Genomic DNA, 15,047 nt, shown 5'->3' with positions numbered 1-15,047 from the left:
GCAGATGTATACCCATCCCTTCCAGTGTGGTGGTGGTGCAGTAGTTAAATGACCAGATTGGTAACAGCCCAAACACTAGAGTTCAAATCCTGAAATGGCAGATGTAGAATCTCAAGTCTGGAATTTAAATAGCTAGCTATTGATCTTATAATCTACAAAATTAACTGCTGAGATAAAAAAACACTTGTTCAGGAAGGAAAACTGCCTTCCTTGCCTGAAATAGCTTATTGAAGTCTCAAGCCCCAAGCCATTTGCTTCCAGGGTAACTAGAATGGTCTTAAATGCTTGCTTATATCCACTTCCTGAAAACAAATTTATAAAAGTCCGCAAAACAGGATACCAGCCTTAGAATATTTGCTGTGGAAATGGATTCTGAACTACTTCTGGGCCACCAACTACCTCATCCTCTTACCAGATCTTTATTCAACTTCGTCCCCTGCCTTATCTCTACAACCCCTAGAGGGCTCCTCGTTCCTACCCATTCTGTCATCTGGACCTCTGCAGATCCACAATAGGAAGCTGTGCCTTTAACTGTGAGGCCCTTTATCATCTTGAATGTTGCCCTTTAACCCCTTTCATACTTAAATATATAAAACTAAAATTACGATGATCTGCATTGCACATGATAACATTAAATTAATTTCACCCTCTACAGAAATTCCCAGACCTACTGAATGGTTCCACATTTTCTTTTGTTAAAATGGATTTCTCTATTGAATCTTAGTTGGTACATTGATAAATGGAGACATAACTTACAGCAAAGATGAGGGGTCAAAGACTACCTATGTACAAAATATTCCAGGTATATACTTGTCTGATAATGATCCCTGGCATATGTGGCTGTGCATCAAGGGCATTACTGACTACAGAACGAAAAACAGCATTGACCATACCAGTAACGCCTCCCTCCTTAATGTTCCTAACAACTTTTATCCACACTTCGAGGCACGCAACAAAACAGCAGCCACAAAAGCCAACCCCCTTTCTTGCTGAGCAGTCATGGTCTGTAACAGCAGCAGATGTGAGAAGGACTCTGAAGGGAACCAACCCCTGTAACACTGCCGGGCCAGGTAACATCCCAGGCTAGGTACTCACTGACATCTTCACGGACATCTTCAAAACTTCACTCACACAAGCTGCTATCTCCACTTGCTGCAAGTCAGCCACATTCACCCCAGTACCAGAGAACTCTACACCTTCAGAACTAAACAACTGCCAGCCAGTGCACTGACAACAATCATTGTGGAGTGCTTTGAGTGGCTGGTAATGGCACACATCAAAATCTCCATTCCTGTCACATGGGACACTCACCAATATGCTTACTATGAGAAACCACTCTGACAGATGCCATAGCAACCATCATGCACCTGGCTCTGATACACCAGAAAACAAGGATTCTTATGTGAGAATGTCAGTTCTCGATTTCAGTTCAGCATTCAACACTACTGTCCCACAGACCTTGGTGAATAAACTCCTATTCAGGTCTGAAGACACCACTATGTGATTGCATGTTGGATTTACTAGCCAACAGACCTCAGATAGTTAAAATGTAGAACTGTTCCTCCCTCCTCCCTCCCTATCATCCTCAATGTGGAAGCCACCCTGCAGGGCTGTGTGCTGAGCCCAATGTTGTACTCTGCTCACACACTACTGCATGGTCAAACACCCCAGCAATCACTTGTCAATTTCACCGATGACACAACAGTGGTCAGTCTCATCACCGACAACTATGAGATGGCCTACAGAGAGGAGCTAGAAGAGCTTGAGGCCTGGAGCGAGGCAAATAACCTCTTCCTCAAAGTCAACACACCAAAAGAGATGGTTATGACTTCAAGAGAACTTGCACCACTCACACCCTCGTTACGTCTGTGCTGCGAGCAGTTTCAAACTCCAGGAAGTGCACAGCTCGCCCAACCTCTCATGGTCCTGGAACACATGCTACACAATCAAGAAAGCTCACCAACACTTCTACTTCTGAGGAGGCTGAAGAGAGCTGGACTATACAAATCAATACTCATGATCTTCTATAGATGTGCAGTTGAGGGCATCCTGACATGCTACATCACTGCATGGTATAGAAGTTACACTGCAGTGGGCAGGAAGACCCTACAATGGGTAGTCAAAACTATCCAATGTATCACCAGCACCAGCCTACCAATCATCAAGTACATATTATACAGAAAGGTGCCGGAAAAAGGCTAGTGATATGAAGGATGTCACCCACCCTGCTCAGAGACTATTTGTCCCACTCCCATCAAGCAGGAGGCTACAAGGCATCCGTATCAGGACCACTACGCTCACAAACAGTTACTTTCCACCAAGTAGTAAGGATGATCAATACCTCCACTATTTTATCATTTCCTGTCAGAATTACCTTTACAGATATTCCTGTACCTATCGTCACTTTACGTACATACAATCAATGTACGCAGATAAGCTATCTTATGGACTTATATTTGTATTTTTTTTATTATTGTGTTCCATGTTTTGTGTTTTTTTGTATTTCATCAGATCTAGAGTAACAATTATTTGATTCTCCTTTCATGGAGATGACATAGAACAATCCTCACTCTTCGCAGATCATTTAAAAAGAGGCAAACCAAATCAACAGCAACTTCTCCCAATAAAAGCAAGGTTATTTGCATCTCCAAATGCATTGAGTGGAGTGGAGTTCCTGAATATGTTCGCAAAATAAATGTCAGTCACTTATAAAAGTAAAATTACCCCATTGCCTCCAATGCCTTGGGATGTGTCTGTGGCTATCACTGTCAATGCTTACATCCAAAGAACAGACTTGCATTCACTGTAGATCCCGAGGATAATTCCTTGATCCTGGACTTCTAGGAAGCACAGAATGGAGGCAGGACCCTACAGTCACCGCTTATTGACATACTCTACAACAAGGCTCCAGGAAGCTCAGGGAGCTGGACGAAAAGAATGAAGGTAGGTGGCCGCATGTGCATGATGTTCAGAAACAGTGGGAAGCCTGCTGGCTGTTGCAGAACATAGAGCCACTGGGCACCGGGACAGAATTGGTGCAACTGGATCCTTGATTTCCTCTTTGCAGACCCCAGTCAGTTCAGATTGGCAATGTCTCCTCCACAGTCTCCATCAGCACAGGTGCAGAAGGCTGTGTGATTAGCCCCCTGCTCTACTCGCTTTACACTTACGACTGTGTGGCTCCAATGCCATATTTAATTATGCTGATGACACTACTGAAATTGGCTGTATCAAAGGTGATGATGAATCAGCATAGAGCAGGGAGATTGAAAATCTGGCTGAGTGGTGCCACAACAACAATCTCTCACTCAACAACAGCAAGACCAAGCAGCTGATTATTGACTTCCGGAGGAGGAAATCGGAGGTCCATGACTCAGACCTCATTGGTGGATCAGAGGTGGAGAGGGTCAGCAACTTTAAATTCCCTGGTATTATCATTTCTGAGGACCTGTCCAATGCCCAACGCACAAGTGCAATTTCAAAGAAAGCACAGCAGCGCCTCTACCTCCTTAGAAGTTTGCAAAGATTTGGCATGACATCAAAAACTTTGTCAAATTCCTATGGGATGTGTGGTGGAGAGTACATCAACTGGCTGCATTACTGCTTGGTATGGAAACACCAATCCCCTTGAATGGAAAATCTTACAAAAAATAGTGGATATAACCCGATTAATCACAGGTAAAGCCCTCCCCCACCATTGAGCACATCTATTGTACATGGAGCATTGTCACAACATCCATTATCAGGGACACCCACCATCCAGGCCATGCTTTCTTGTTGCTGCTGCCATCAAGAAGGCGGTACAGGAGCCTCAAGACCCACACCACCAGGTTCAGGAACAGTTATTACCCCCCAACCCTCAGGGTCTTGAACCAGAAGGGATAACTTCACTTGGCCCATTGCTGAATTGTTCGCACAACCTATGGACTCAGTTTCATGGACTCTTCACCTCAAGTTCCCAGTAGCTATTGATTTTTTAAAAGATTATTATTATTTCTTTTTATCTCTCTTTTTGTCTTTGCACAGTTCTGTTGTCTTTTGCACACTGGTTGTCCGCCCTATTGGTGCAGTCTTTCATTGATTCCATTATGGTTATTGGATTTATTGAGTAGGCCTGCAAGAAAATGAATCTCAGTGTTGTTACTTTGAACTTAGAATGGGTGAAGTCAATGAGTCAATAGCACCTACAGGAGCACCTTGGAAATGTACCAACCACAGGAGGCCTAGAAATTCAAAGCAGCACTGGGGCATGCTTCAAATCTCTCTTGCTTCACCTCCCCCCCCCCAACCTACATCTCAGGTAAAACACACCATTTCTGCAGATCCAGCACCCCCACGTACAGCCTTTCACCCACACACACTGTGCGCTCCAGCTCTTTAACACAACATACTTGTTTTCCACAAGCCTCGTTAAACCCACCACGTCTCATCTCTGGAATACACAAAACCAGCCCTAACTATCTTTTGCCCTAATTTTGCTCTGTGTCTCTTAATGGAACACCACCTCCCCCCGACCCCCCATGAAACAGTTTGAGTCTGCTTTTTCAGGAAAGGGATAGAAAATGCCGGAAACACTCAGTACACCAGTTAATTGAAATTTAAAACAGTGCCCAATGGATTTATGAGCCAAGATGACCAAACAATTAAAATCTAACAGCAATATAAGGAGTGAAGAAACAGACTAATGGAAATGCAGGAAATGGATCCGAAGGCCTGTCCTTGTTCCCATGACCTATGGAATAGTTTCAGAGTTAGTTCCCTTCAGTACAGCTGTTGTGCCTGTCAACAGACCCACAACTCAGAGGGGGTCACTGCTGCCTCCTTCTTCAGCTTCCAGCCAATCAGCACTTCAGTGTTTGTGGGGTTTAAGGCTGAAACAATAAACACCTATACGCTGAATGCTGATCGAGGGACTTGCCCCAGACTGCCTTAGGGAAGTAGATATAATCCAAGAGAGAAAAAGAACGTTTGAATAAATTTGGAAAAGAGGAACAAAATAATTACGAAACAGAATTGACACAATCACTCCACCTCACCCATCCTAAAGACGAGGAGTGAAACCACAACTACACCACTGGGATCGGTATAACTGCCAGAGCAGACAGATACAAAATTCAAATAATTTCTTATTGCAAGATTTAAAGCAACCTCGGTGCCTGAAGAACACAGGAGTGCACTTTACAACCACGTTTGTTGGAGGTGGGAGGAATCAGTGAGAGTCAGGTTTGATATTTCAGTGTGGATTTAGACTTCTGTTTCAAGTGTTTCTTTTGATACCACTTCAGAACCAGGGTTGTTATCACTGACAAATGTGAAATTTGCTCTTTTGTGGCAGCAGTATAATGCAATACATAAAATTTACCATAATTAACAATAGTGCAGAAAAAAAGCAAAGTAGTGAGCAATATCTTGGGGTCTCATCTAATTCCATCAGACAAGCCCGAGATATGAGGGGTGATTGATAAGTCCGTGACCTAAGGTAGAAGGAGTCAATTTTAGAAAACCTAACACATTTATTTTTCAACATAGTACCCTCCTACATTTACACGCTTAGTCCAGTGGTCGTGGAGCATACGGATCTCTTCATTGTAGAAGTCGGCGTCTTGGACCTCCAAAAAGTGGTCCACTGCAGGGGTGATTGATAAGTTCATGACCTAAGGTAGAAGGAGATGAGTTATACAGCTCTTGTTACATGCACATACAGATCAATTCTTTGAGTGATTACGTAGAAAGTTTGAACTCATCTCCTTCTACCTTAGGCCATGAATTTATCAATCACCCTTGCTGTGATTAGATTAGATTAGATTTAACTTTATTGTCATTGTGCTGAGTACAGATACAAAGCCAATGAAATGCATTTAGCATCTGACCAGAAATGCAAAGAATACTGTTATTTACAAAATAACTGCGAATAAAAAAGTGCAGACAGCTTTAATCTAGATAAAAGACTTTCAATGTCAAAAAAAGCTTCATTTCTTCAAATGACCACTTTCAGAAACTGAACAACCAGTCACTGAATTCCTGCAACCCTGTTTTCCACAAAGGAGAAAACTGTATTGTGAATGGAGGGAATTACTTGGAAAAGAGTGAAGGAATGGGAGTAATGGGGTTGCTCTGGTATGAGCTAACAGAGACGAAAATGAGCCAAACTGCCTCTGGGCTGTGCCATGTGACTTCTCCAATTCTTAAAGAACAAATGATGATTGCAGGTATGCTAAACTGAACCTTTAATGCAACCCTTTGACAGCAACTTATTAGATTTTAACCCATAGAAACTGATACTCTGTTAAAATGGTAAAGGGAAGAAACAGATTGAGTTTAAAGCTGCTATACCTTCAATGTTGAATAACTGCAGTGTTCTCGATATTTAGTGGAATATTTATTTCTTTGGTGAAGAATGGTTTCACACAAATCATTTGTCATGAAGCTTGAATTGGATAAGCAGAATGGTGCAACAACTCGGTACTGGGAGGTACAGAGACATTATCTTCTGTCCTGGCTCAGTTCTCAAAACCACTCAGTCTCTCCCAGGCCAGTCTCGTCTCAGGTGCTGAACCATGACTACACCCTCACCCCCAACAGCAGTGTTACAACACAAGCAACACAGAAATGCTGGAGGAACTTAGCAGATCAGGCTGCATCTATACAGGGAAATGGATAGTCTATGTTTCAGATTGAAAGCTTTCAGGAGGACTCCAGTATTTGGTCTGTTGCTCGTTTGTGTCTCCCGCACTACAACACATCTGCGTTATTAGTAAGGCCAACCTGTCCCAAAGTCCATTGAGACTTAACCTCACCTTCTGCTGAAGTCCTCATCCATCTACGTTCCTTCCCTCAAAACCATGCAGTTGCATTTCTGTCCATCTCCTATTCTCCAGAACCCTGAGCTCATCCAAATCCCTTTGTCAGATCTCCACACTCATCCTTGTATACTTTCCATGGATATCAACAAAAGCATGAGAAATCAGAGGCACAAATTAAATGGAGCAAACAGTGTATATCCACTTTGCCTGAAGTGGAATTACCTTTCTTCGGTAAGATTCATTGTAAGATTCGGTAGTATGGCAGTTACCGCGATGTGATTATAGTTTGGGGCAGAGTTTGCAATTCAATTCCAGTGGTCTCTGTAAGAAAGTTTGTACATTCTTCCCGCATACACATGGATTTCCTCCCACCATCCAAAGACATAGTGGTTAGTAGGTTAATTGGTCATAGTAAATTGTCCCTTGATTAGGCCAGTGGTAATCGGTGGGTTGCTGGGTACTCAGTAGGCTGGAAGTGCCTGTTCTGTGCGACATCTCAACATAAGTTTCAGAGTGCCCAATAAAACTCAATGATACAATTACTTCCAATTATAAATCCCCAGCAAACACTGAATAGATTCTATAAATTGATATATTTTATGCACAGCTGTGCAATAACAAAGCAGTTAATCACCACATATGGATGGAAGGAAATTACCTCACGGTACTTTTCCGATAAAACATTTATTTCTCATTCACAAACTGATCTCTCAGGCTGAGTGATGGAACAAACATTGTGTGTTGTGAACCTTTAGAGTGACAATGAGAGGCTGATGAATTACAGAGTGCGCTTAATGAGATTTCTGCACAGACATCACACTGGCAAAGTTGAAGGTCAGGCTCAGAAGGGGAAAGAGAAAAGCCAACCTAGAACTTTACTGAGTGACGCCGTGGAAGGTATAAGTGAGAGGACATGATGCAAGGAGAACTGGGTATCATAACAATGCCCTGCTCCTCACTGTCAAGCACATATCAATATTTATTACACAAGACCACACACAGAATTGAAACAATACCACACCTCAATCAAGGACTGTTAAGAAGAAAATTATAACGATTGTCGTCCTCAGCAAATTAAAGAGACCTTTCATTGGTGGATTACTCAATGTGATTAGGTAAAGAGGTTTTGGATATAATGGCATGTTTAAGTCACCCAATGACATTGATCCAAAGAGCTCCAAAGCCACTGGGGCAAGTGAAAAACATGTCAGCCCCCTGGCCCTTCTAACGAGCTTTGCCAGTCAGTAAGAACACAGTCTATCTGATTTGAGTCACAGATCCACATTCCTCTCTGCTTCCAATCTCCCACGACTCCACTTTCTGCCAAAAATTCATCTCAGCCTTGAATTCATCCAACGATCCACCACTCCTTGAGTAGAGAATTCCAAAGATTAGAAACATAGAAAACCTACAGCACAATACAGGCCCTTTGACCCACAAAGCTGTGCTGAACATGTCCTTACCTTAGAAATTATCTAGGGTTACCCACAGCCCTCTATTTTTCTGAGCTCCATGTACCTTGTCCAGGAGTTTCTTAAAAGACCCTATCGTTTCCACTTCGACCACCGTCGCTGGCAGCCCATTCCACGCACTCACCACTCTCTGTGTAAAAAACTTACCCCTGACAGATTCTCTGTACCTGTTTCCAAGCACCTTAAAACTGTGCCCTCTCATGCTAGCCATTTCAGCCCTGGGAAAAGCCTCTGACTAGCCACATGATCAATGCCTCTCATCATTGTATACACCTCTAATCTTCCAGCGCTCCAAGGAGAAAAGGCTGAGTTCACTCAACCTATTCTCATAAGACATGCTCCCCAATCCAGGCAGCATCCTTGTAAATCTCCTCTGCACCCTTTCTATGGTTTTCACATCCTTCCTATAGTGAGGCGATCAGAATGAGCACAGTACTCCAAGTGGGGTCTGACCAGGGTCCTATACAGCTGCAACATTACCTCTTGGTTCCTAAGCTCAATCCCACGATTGATGAAGGCCAATGCACCATATGCTTTCTTAACCACATTGACGGCAGTCAGGGAAGGAATTCCTCACCTAGCTTATAAGGAGGCTCCTTGTTCTAAAACAGTAGTCCTTGTGAGGAAAGAACTCACTAGAGCAGGGGTTCTCAAATTGTGGCCCACAGACCCCTTGTTTAATGGTACTGGTCCATGGCGTAAAAAAGGCTGGGAATCCCCCTGCACCAGACAAAGCATCCATTGTCAAACCCTTTCAGAACCTTATAGGTCTTAAAACTTCCTTTTCAACAATCTAATCTGCTCAATTGTTCCTCACAACACAACCCTTCATCACATCAACCTAGTGAACCTTCTCTGAACTTTTTCCCTGTCCAGTTGTTGAAAAACTTCCCTGCTTCTATTCTACATTCTCTTTGAAATAAAGGCCAACTTTATTCTTTGCAGAGATTTCCCTGCCCTCTTCAAGCTTACTTTTCCAGCTAGTTTTGTACTGTTTACAAATCTGGCAACAATCCACTTGGTTCCTTCATAGTATTCAATAATATAGATGGTAAAGAGCTTCCTGCAACAATATAGATTGCAAATAACTGCCTGCAATATAGATCACAAATAATTTTTGTTACTATAGATTTCAGGTAGTTATGATTATTTTGGTACCAATTAATGAATGCTTAAAACTTGAGAATAATATGCTTATCCTAATCACTACAATTTACCTCAAAGCAGGTGGTCATTGTGGAACTGTCAGTAACTTGGGAAGACCAGATTGAGGAGGCATTTGAATATAAGAAAGCCAAATAGCAGGAGCTGGTGGGGCAGTATCAGAGACAGGAGTGAAGGGCACGATGAGAGCCTATGGAGGTGGGGAGGTGTGGAGGTCTCACTGTGCAGAACCTACTCTCTCTTTGGCATTATGGGGGCTGCAAAGAGCCATCAGCACCATCACAGAGGCTGCTGAGCAAACCCCCCAAATGGCTATGGATCAAGAGGTGTGACCCCGTGGACCATTGCTGCTGGGACACAAGCCTGATCAACCATGGCTTTGGCCTGGGTGAGTGTGTCTGATATTAAAACATCCAATGACCTCAGATTACATCACTGATGACATGTCCCAGTGCATCTCAGTATCAGCACGATGACTACTTTGATCACTTTGTTCTAACTGTGCATTTTCTTGGTAATAAAAAGTTAGTTTTCCTTGTGAATATTGATGTTATGTGCCTGTGATGTTGCTATAAGTAATCTTTCATTTCACCTCTACACACGTGCACTTGTGCATGACAAGAAACTCAACATTAATTCTCTGCTTCATGGTGGTTAACAGTTCTCTCTCCATATTACACCCAAGGATTATATTACAGTCCTCACCTAGTATAATAACCTTTAGCATGGAATTATATTAACTGTTTTCTGGTGATTTAAATTCAAGCTATTTTCAGGTTCTGCTTTATTCACAGGTCTCATTAGATCTTGGTTATGATTTTATAATGTTCTGATAGTTTTTCCTTAATAATGCATTCCAGCAGCTTCTGCAGTAATCTATCGGGTTAACTGGTGAGTAAGCTTTCTGGTTTCTCTCTGAAAGGGGATTTTCTCATCCACCATGTCTTTGCCAAAACTAGGGGATTTTGGAAGATCACAAGCAGTTCATTCACTGTCTCTGCACAGACTACCTTTAAGATCCTAGGCTGTAGGCCACAAGGAATTTGTTAATCTTCAGCTCTAATCGTTGCTTTTTTCAGTTAATTTATTTAGAGATACAGCATGGTAACAGGTCCTTACAGCCCAATGTGCCCTTGCCATCCGATTACACCCATTGACCAATTAACCTATTAACCCAAATCTCTTCGGAATGTGGGAGGAAACTGGAGCACCCAGAGGAAACCCGCTCAGTCACAGGGAGAACGCACTAACTCCTTACAGACAGCAACTGAATTGAACACAGTTTGCTACCGCTATAGTAACATTACGCAAACTGCTACACTAACTTAAAACAATTGTCACATCTTTCCCTCCCCTCCCTCTCTTCCCACAGAGGTCACACCCTATGCGACTCCCTTGACCATTTGGCCCTGCCCACCGATCTCCCTCCTGGTTCTCATCCTTGTAAGCTGAACAAGTGCCACACCTGCCCCTGCACCTTCCCCCTCAATACCATTCAGGGCCCCAAACAGTCCTTCCAGGTGAGGCAATACTTCACCTGCGAGTCTGTTGGGGTCATCTACTATATCTGGTACTCCCAGTGTGGCCTCCTGTGTATCGGTGTGACCCGATGTAGATTGCAAGACCACTTCGCTGAGCGCCTACGCTCCGTCTCCCAGAAAAAGCCGGATCTCTCAGTTTAATTCCACTTCTCATTCCCGTTCCAGCATGTCAGCCATGGCCTCCTCTCCTACTGTGATGTGACCACACTCAGGTTTGAAGAGCAACACATTATATTCCACCTGGGTAGCCTCCAACGTGATGGCGTGAACATTAATTTCTTGAATTTCCAGTAATTGCACCCCCCTCTCCTTCACCGTACCCTATTCCTGTTTGCCTCTCTTACCTTATCACCTTACCTGCCCATCACCTCCCTCTGGTGCTCCTCCCCCTTCCCTTTCTTCACTTGCGTTCTACCCTCTCCTGTCAGATTCTCCCTCTCCAGCCCTTTATCTCTTTCACTAATCAGCTCTTTATTTCACCACTAACCCCCACTCCCGGTTTCAACCATCACCTACCGCCTTGTACTTCTTCCTTGCCTCACCCACCACCTTCTTACTCTGACTTCTCATCTCTTTACTTCTTCCTGTCCTGATGAAGGGTCTCAGCCAGAAACATTGTTTACTCTTTTCCATAGACGCCATCTGCCTTGCTGGGTTCCTCCAGCATTTTGTGTGTCTTGTCGTGATCTTTTTAAGTTTCTCCTTCCCCAATTTTTTACTATTATACCGATGCCCTTAGTGACTTGTGCCATAAAGACAAATACATCTATTCCAAGTCCTTGCCATATCATGCTTCCCATTAACTTTGCTGTCTTATTCCTCAAGGCTCCAGTGCTAACCTTTGCTGTTCTTTATGGAAGCTCTTACTGTCTGTCAGAATTTTCAGCAGATTACTCTGAATCTATTTTTTTTTTAAAGATTATGAGGACACTCAGTCCTCGTTTATTGTCATTTAGAAATGCATGCATTAAGAAATGCTACAAAGTTCCTCCAGAGTGATATGCACACAAAAACAGGACAAACCAAAGACTAGCACTGACAAAACCACATAATTATAACATATAGTTACAGCAGTGCAAAACAATGTCATAATTTGATAAAGAACAGACCATGGGCACAGTAAAAAAAGTCTCAAGTCCCGATCGACTCCTATGGTCCCCGATAGTAGGTGGCAAAAAGGGAGAAACTCTCCTGCCATAAACCTCCAGGTACCGACAACTGACAACTGCCGATGCTTTGGAAGCACCAAACCACAGCCGACTGAGTCCGTCTGAAAACTTCGAGCCTCCGACTAGCCCGTCCAATACAGCCTCCCGAGCGCCATCCTCTGCCGAGCGCCTTCGACCTTGCCCCAGCCGCCGAAATAAACAAAGCCGAGGACTCAGAGGCCTACTCCTCCGGAGATTCCAGCCACACAGTAGCAGCGGCAGCGAAGCGGGCATTTCAGAAGTTTCTCCAGATGTTCCTCCGCAATCTCACGTCTGTCTCCGTCAAATCAGAATTGTGCACGGTACCTACTTAACAAATACAAGTATCATTTCGGAGCGGCCGCGCGCGCTGCGTCGCACCGCCATCTTCTCCTCCTTCCTCCTTTCTTCACTTTAACTCATCCTTCACCAATTTCTCACGTCTTCTGGCCAGCGAGCTTCAAAGTTGTCAAAGACAAAGATAAAGTTGGTCCTCAAGTTAAGGTCCTAAACTGGGGGAAGGCAGATTTCCATAGTGTAAGATAGGTACTGCTGGAAGTAGGAGTCACCACAGGAAGGGAAACAACACTCAATAACTGGGAGGCATTTAAAAGTAAGATGACAACTCCCAATAAGTGGAGGCATGATCGTAAGAGTTCAGAGTCAACATGTCCTTGCAAGGGTAAGAGGCAAAGATGGCAAGTTTACGGAACCCGAGACAAGCATATGGACAGCTTGCTCAGGGAATAGAAGAAACTATTTGTCAGGTACAGGAAACAGGTAATGAATGAATCACTTAAGATTTATAGGGGATATGGAGGGAGTTTAAGAAAGAAATTAGGAAGGGAAAAAGGAGCCATGAAAGGATCTTGAAAGGTTGGATTAAGGATAATCTAACACCTATTATGTATATGAATATTAGAAGCAAGAGGGTGGCTAGGGAAAGAGTACATCTCCTCAGGGACTAAAGGGGTATTCCATACGAGGAACCAAGGGATGACTAAATGACTATTTGGAATTGTAATTGGTTTATTATTGTCACATTACCGAGATACGATCAAAAGTTTTTCTTGCATGCTGTTCACACAGATTAGATCGTTACACAGTGCATCGAAGCAGAGTGAGATAAACCAATAACAATGCACAGCAGGTAAACAACAAGGTGCAGAATGATAAGGAGTATCGGTATTCAAAAGCGAGGACATGGAAGATGGATTGTTAAGGCCGTGGTACGCTGATAATCTAAAGCATGTCTGTATCAGGAAAGGGAAAGCACTATAGTATTTGACATAAAGTTGTATAAACCCCCAGGTCCTGACAGGATCTATCACAGGATGCTAAATGAAGCAATGGAGAGGATTGCCTGGTCTCTGACAGAGGTTTGTGAATCTTCAGTCGCCATGGGCAAGCTTCCAGAAGACCGCAGCTTAACCAATTCTGCCCCCACGTTCAAAAGTAAGAATAATGCTGAAGACAACAAGCCTTACATTAGGGAAATTGTTGGAGAAGATTCTGAATGGCAGGATTTATGTTCACAAGCACAAGAAATTCTGAAGATGCATAAAATACTGATAAAGGTCCTCAGCCTGAAACGACGACTGTTTATTCCTATCCATAGATGCGACTTGATCTGCTGAGTTCTTCCAGCACTTTGTGTGTTACTGAAGATTTGCTGTACGTCCGCCTTTGGAAAAGCAGAAACTAGCAATAAAGGACCCAGTACAGTCTGTGAACTCGTCTTTAAGGCTGCTTTTTGAAATTTGATTTGTCCAGTTCACAAGAGGAAAGCTGCCCTCAGTTATTTTACAACTTCATTGTTTCTCAATTTACATGCAGGTCATACAGAATTCCTACTGTTCGGAGGCCTATCTGCACCAACGATTTCTTCCCCACTCCATCAGACAGGTTCCACACCTGATCCGTGACTCTACATTGCACTGATCCCATACTTCACAAATAGTACTAACCCACCTCTAAAATATAAAAGCAAGGATGTAATGTTATGGCCTTGTAAAAGACATTAATCAGACCTCATTTGGAATATTGTGAGCAGTTTTGGGCCCTTTTTCTAAGAAAGGACGTGCTGGTATTGGAGAAGGTCCAAAGGAGGTTCACAAGAATGATCCTGGGAATGAAAGAGTTAATGGATGGGAGGTCTGTCTGATGGCTTTGGGCCTGTACCCACTGGAGTTTAGGAGATTTGGGGGGAGCATGAATTCTCATTGAAACTTACTGAATACTGAAAGGCCAAGACAGAGGGGGAGTGCAGACGATGTTTCCAATAGTGGGAGAGTCTAGGACCAGAGGGGACTGCCTCAGAATAGAAGGATGCCCATTTAGACAAAGATAATGAGGAATTTTGTGCAACACACACAAAATGCTGGAGGAACTCAGCAGGCCAGGCTGCGTCTATGGAAAAAAGTATAGCTGGTGTTTTGGGCCAAAACCCTTCGGCAGGACTTGGCCTGGCCTGCTGAGTTCCTCCAGCACTTTGTGGGTGCTGCTTGGACTTCCAGTATCTGCAGATTTTGTTTGTTAATGAGGAATTTATTCAGGTGAATGTGGAGTTCACTGGCACAGATTGCTGTAGAGGCCAAGTCACTGGGTATATTTAAAGCAGAGGTCAATAAGTAGTTAATTAGTAAGGGCACCGAAGGTTATGTGGTAAAAAAGCAGGAGAATGGGGATGAGAAAGAAAATAAATCAGCCATGATCATATGGTGCAGCAGACTCAATGGGCCAAGGGGGGCAAAAGCTGTCCTCGAGCCTGGTGGCACTTGCTTTCAGGCTTTTCGGCCTGCTGCTCAATGGAACAGGGGAGAAGAGAGAATGCCTGGGGTGGGTAGGGTCGATAGTTATTCTGATGACTATAAATTACCC

At 43.5% G+C, this 15,047-nt stretch overlaps 1 protein-coding gene across 6 annotated transcripts in view; it reads right to left on the bottom strand.

Annotated features, from left to right (window-relative positions):
- Positions 1-15,047, bottom strand: part of LOC140212029 (sorbin and SH3 domain-containing protein 1) — a 216,108-nt gene that overhangs the window by 127,149 nt on the left and 73,912 nt on the right. The gene's annotated exons all lie outside the window — the stretch shown is intronic.

The sequence above is a fragment of the Mobula birostris genome, chromosome 18 (genome assembly GCF_030028105.1).
Source record: "Mobula birostris isolate sMobBir1 chromosome 18, sMobBir1.hap1, whole genome shotgun sequence".
Taxonomy (NCBI): domain Eukaryota; kingdom Metazoa; phylum Chordata; class Chondrichthyes; order Myliobatiformes; family Myliobatidae; genus Mobula; species Mobula birostris.
The sequence above is the reverse complement of the archived record's forward strand: the minus strand, read 5'-3'. Positions and strand labels throughout refer to the sequence as shown.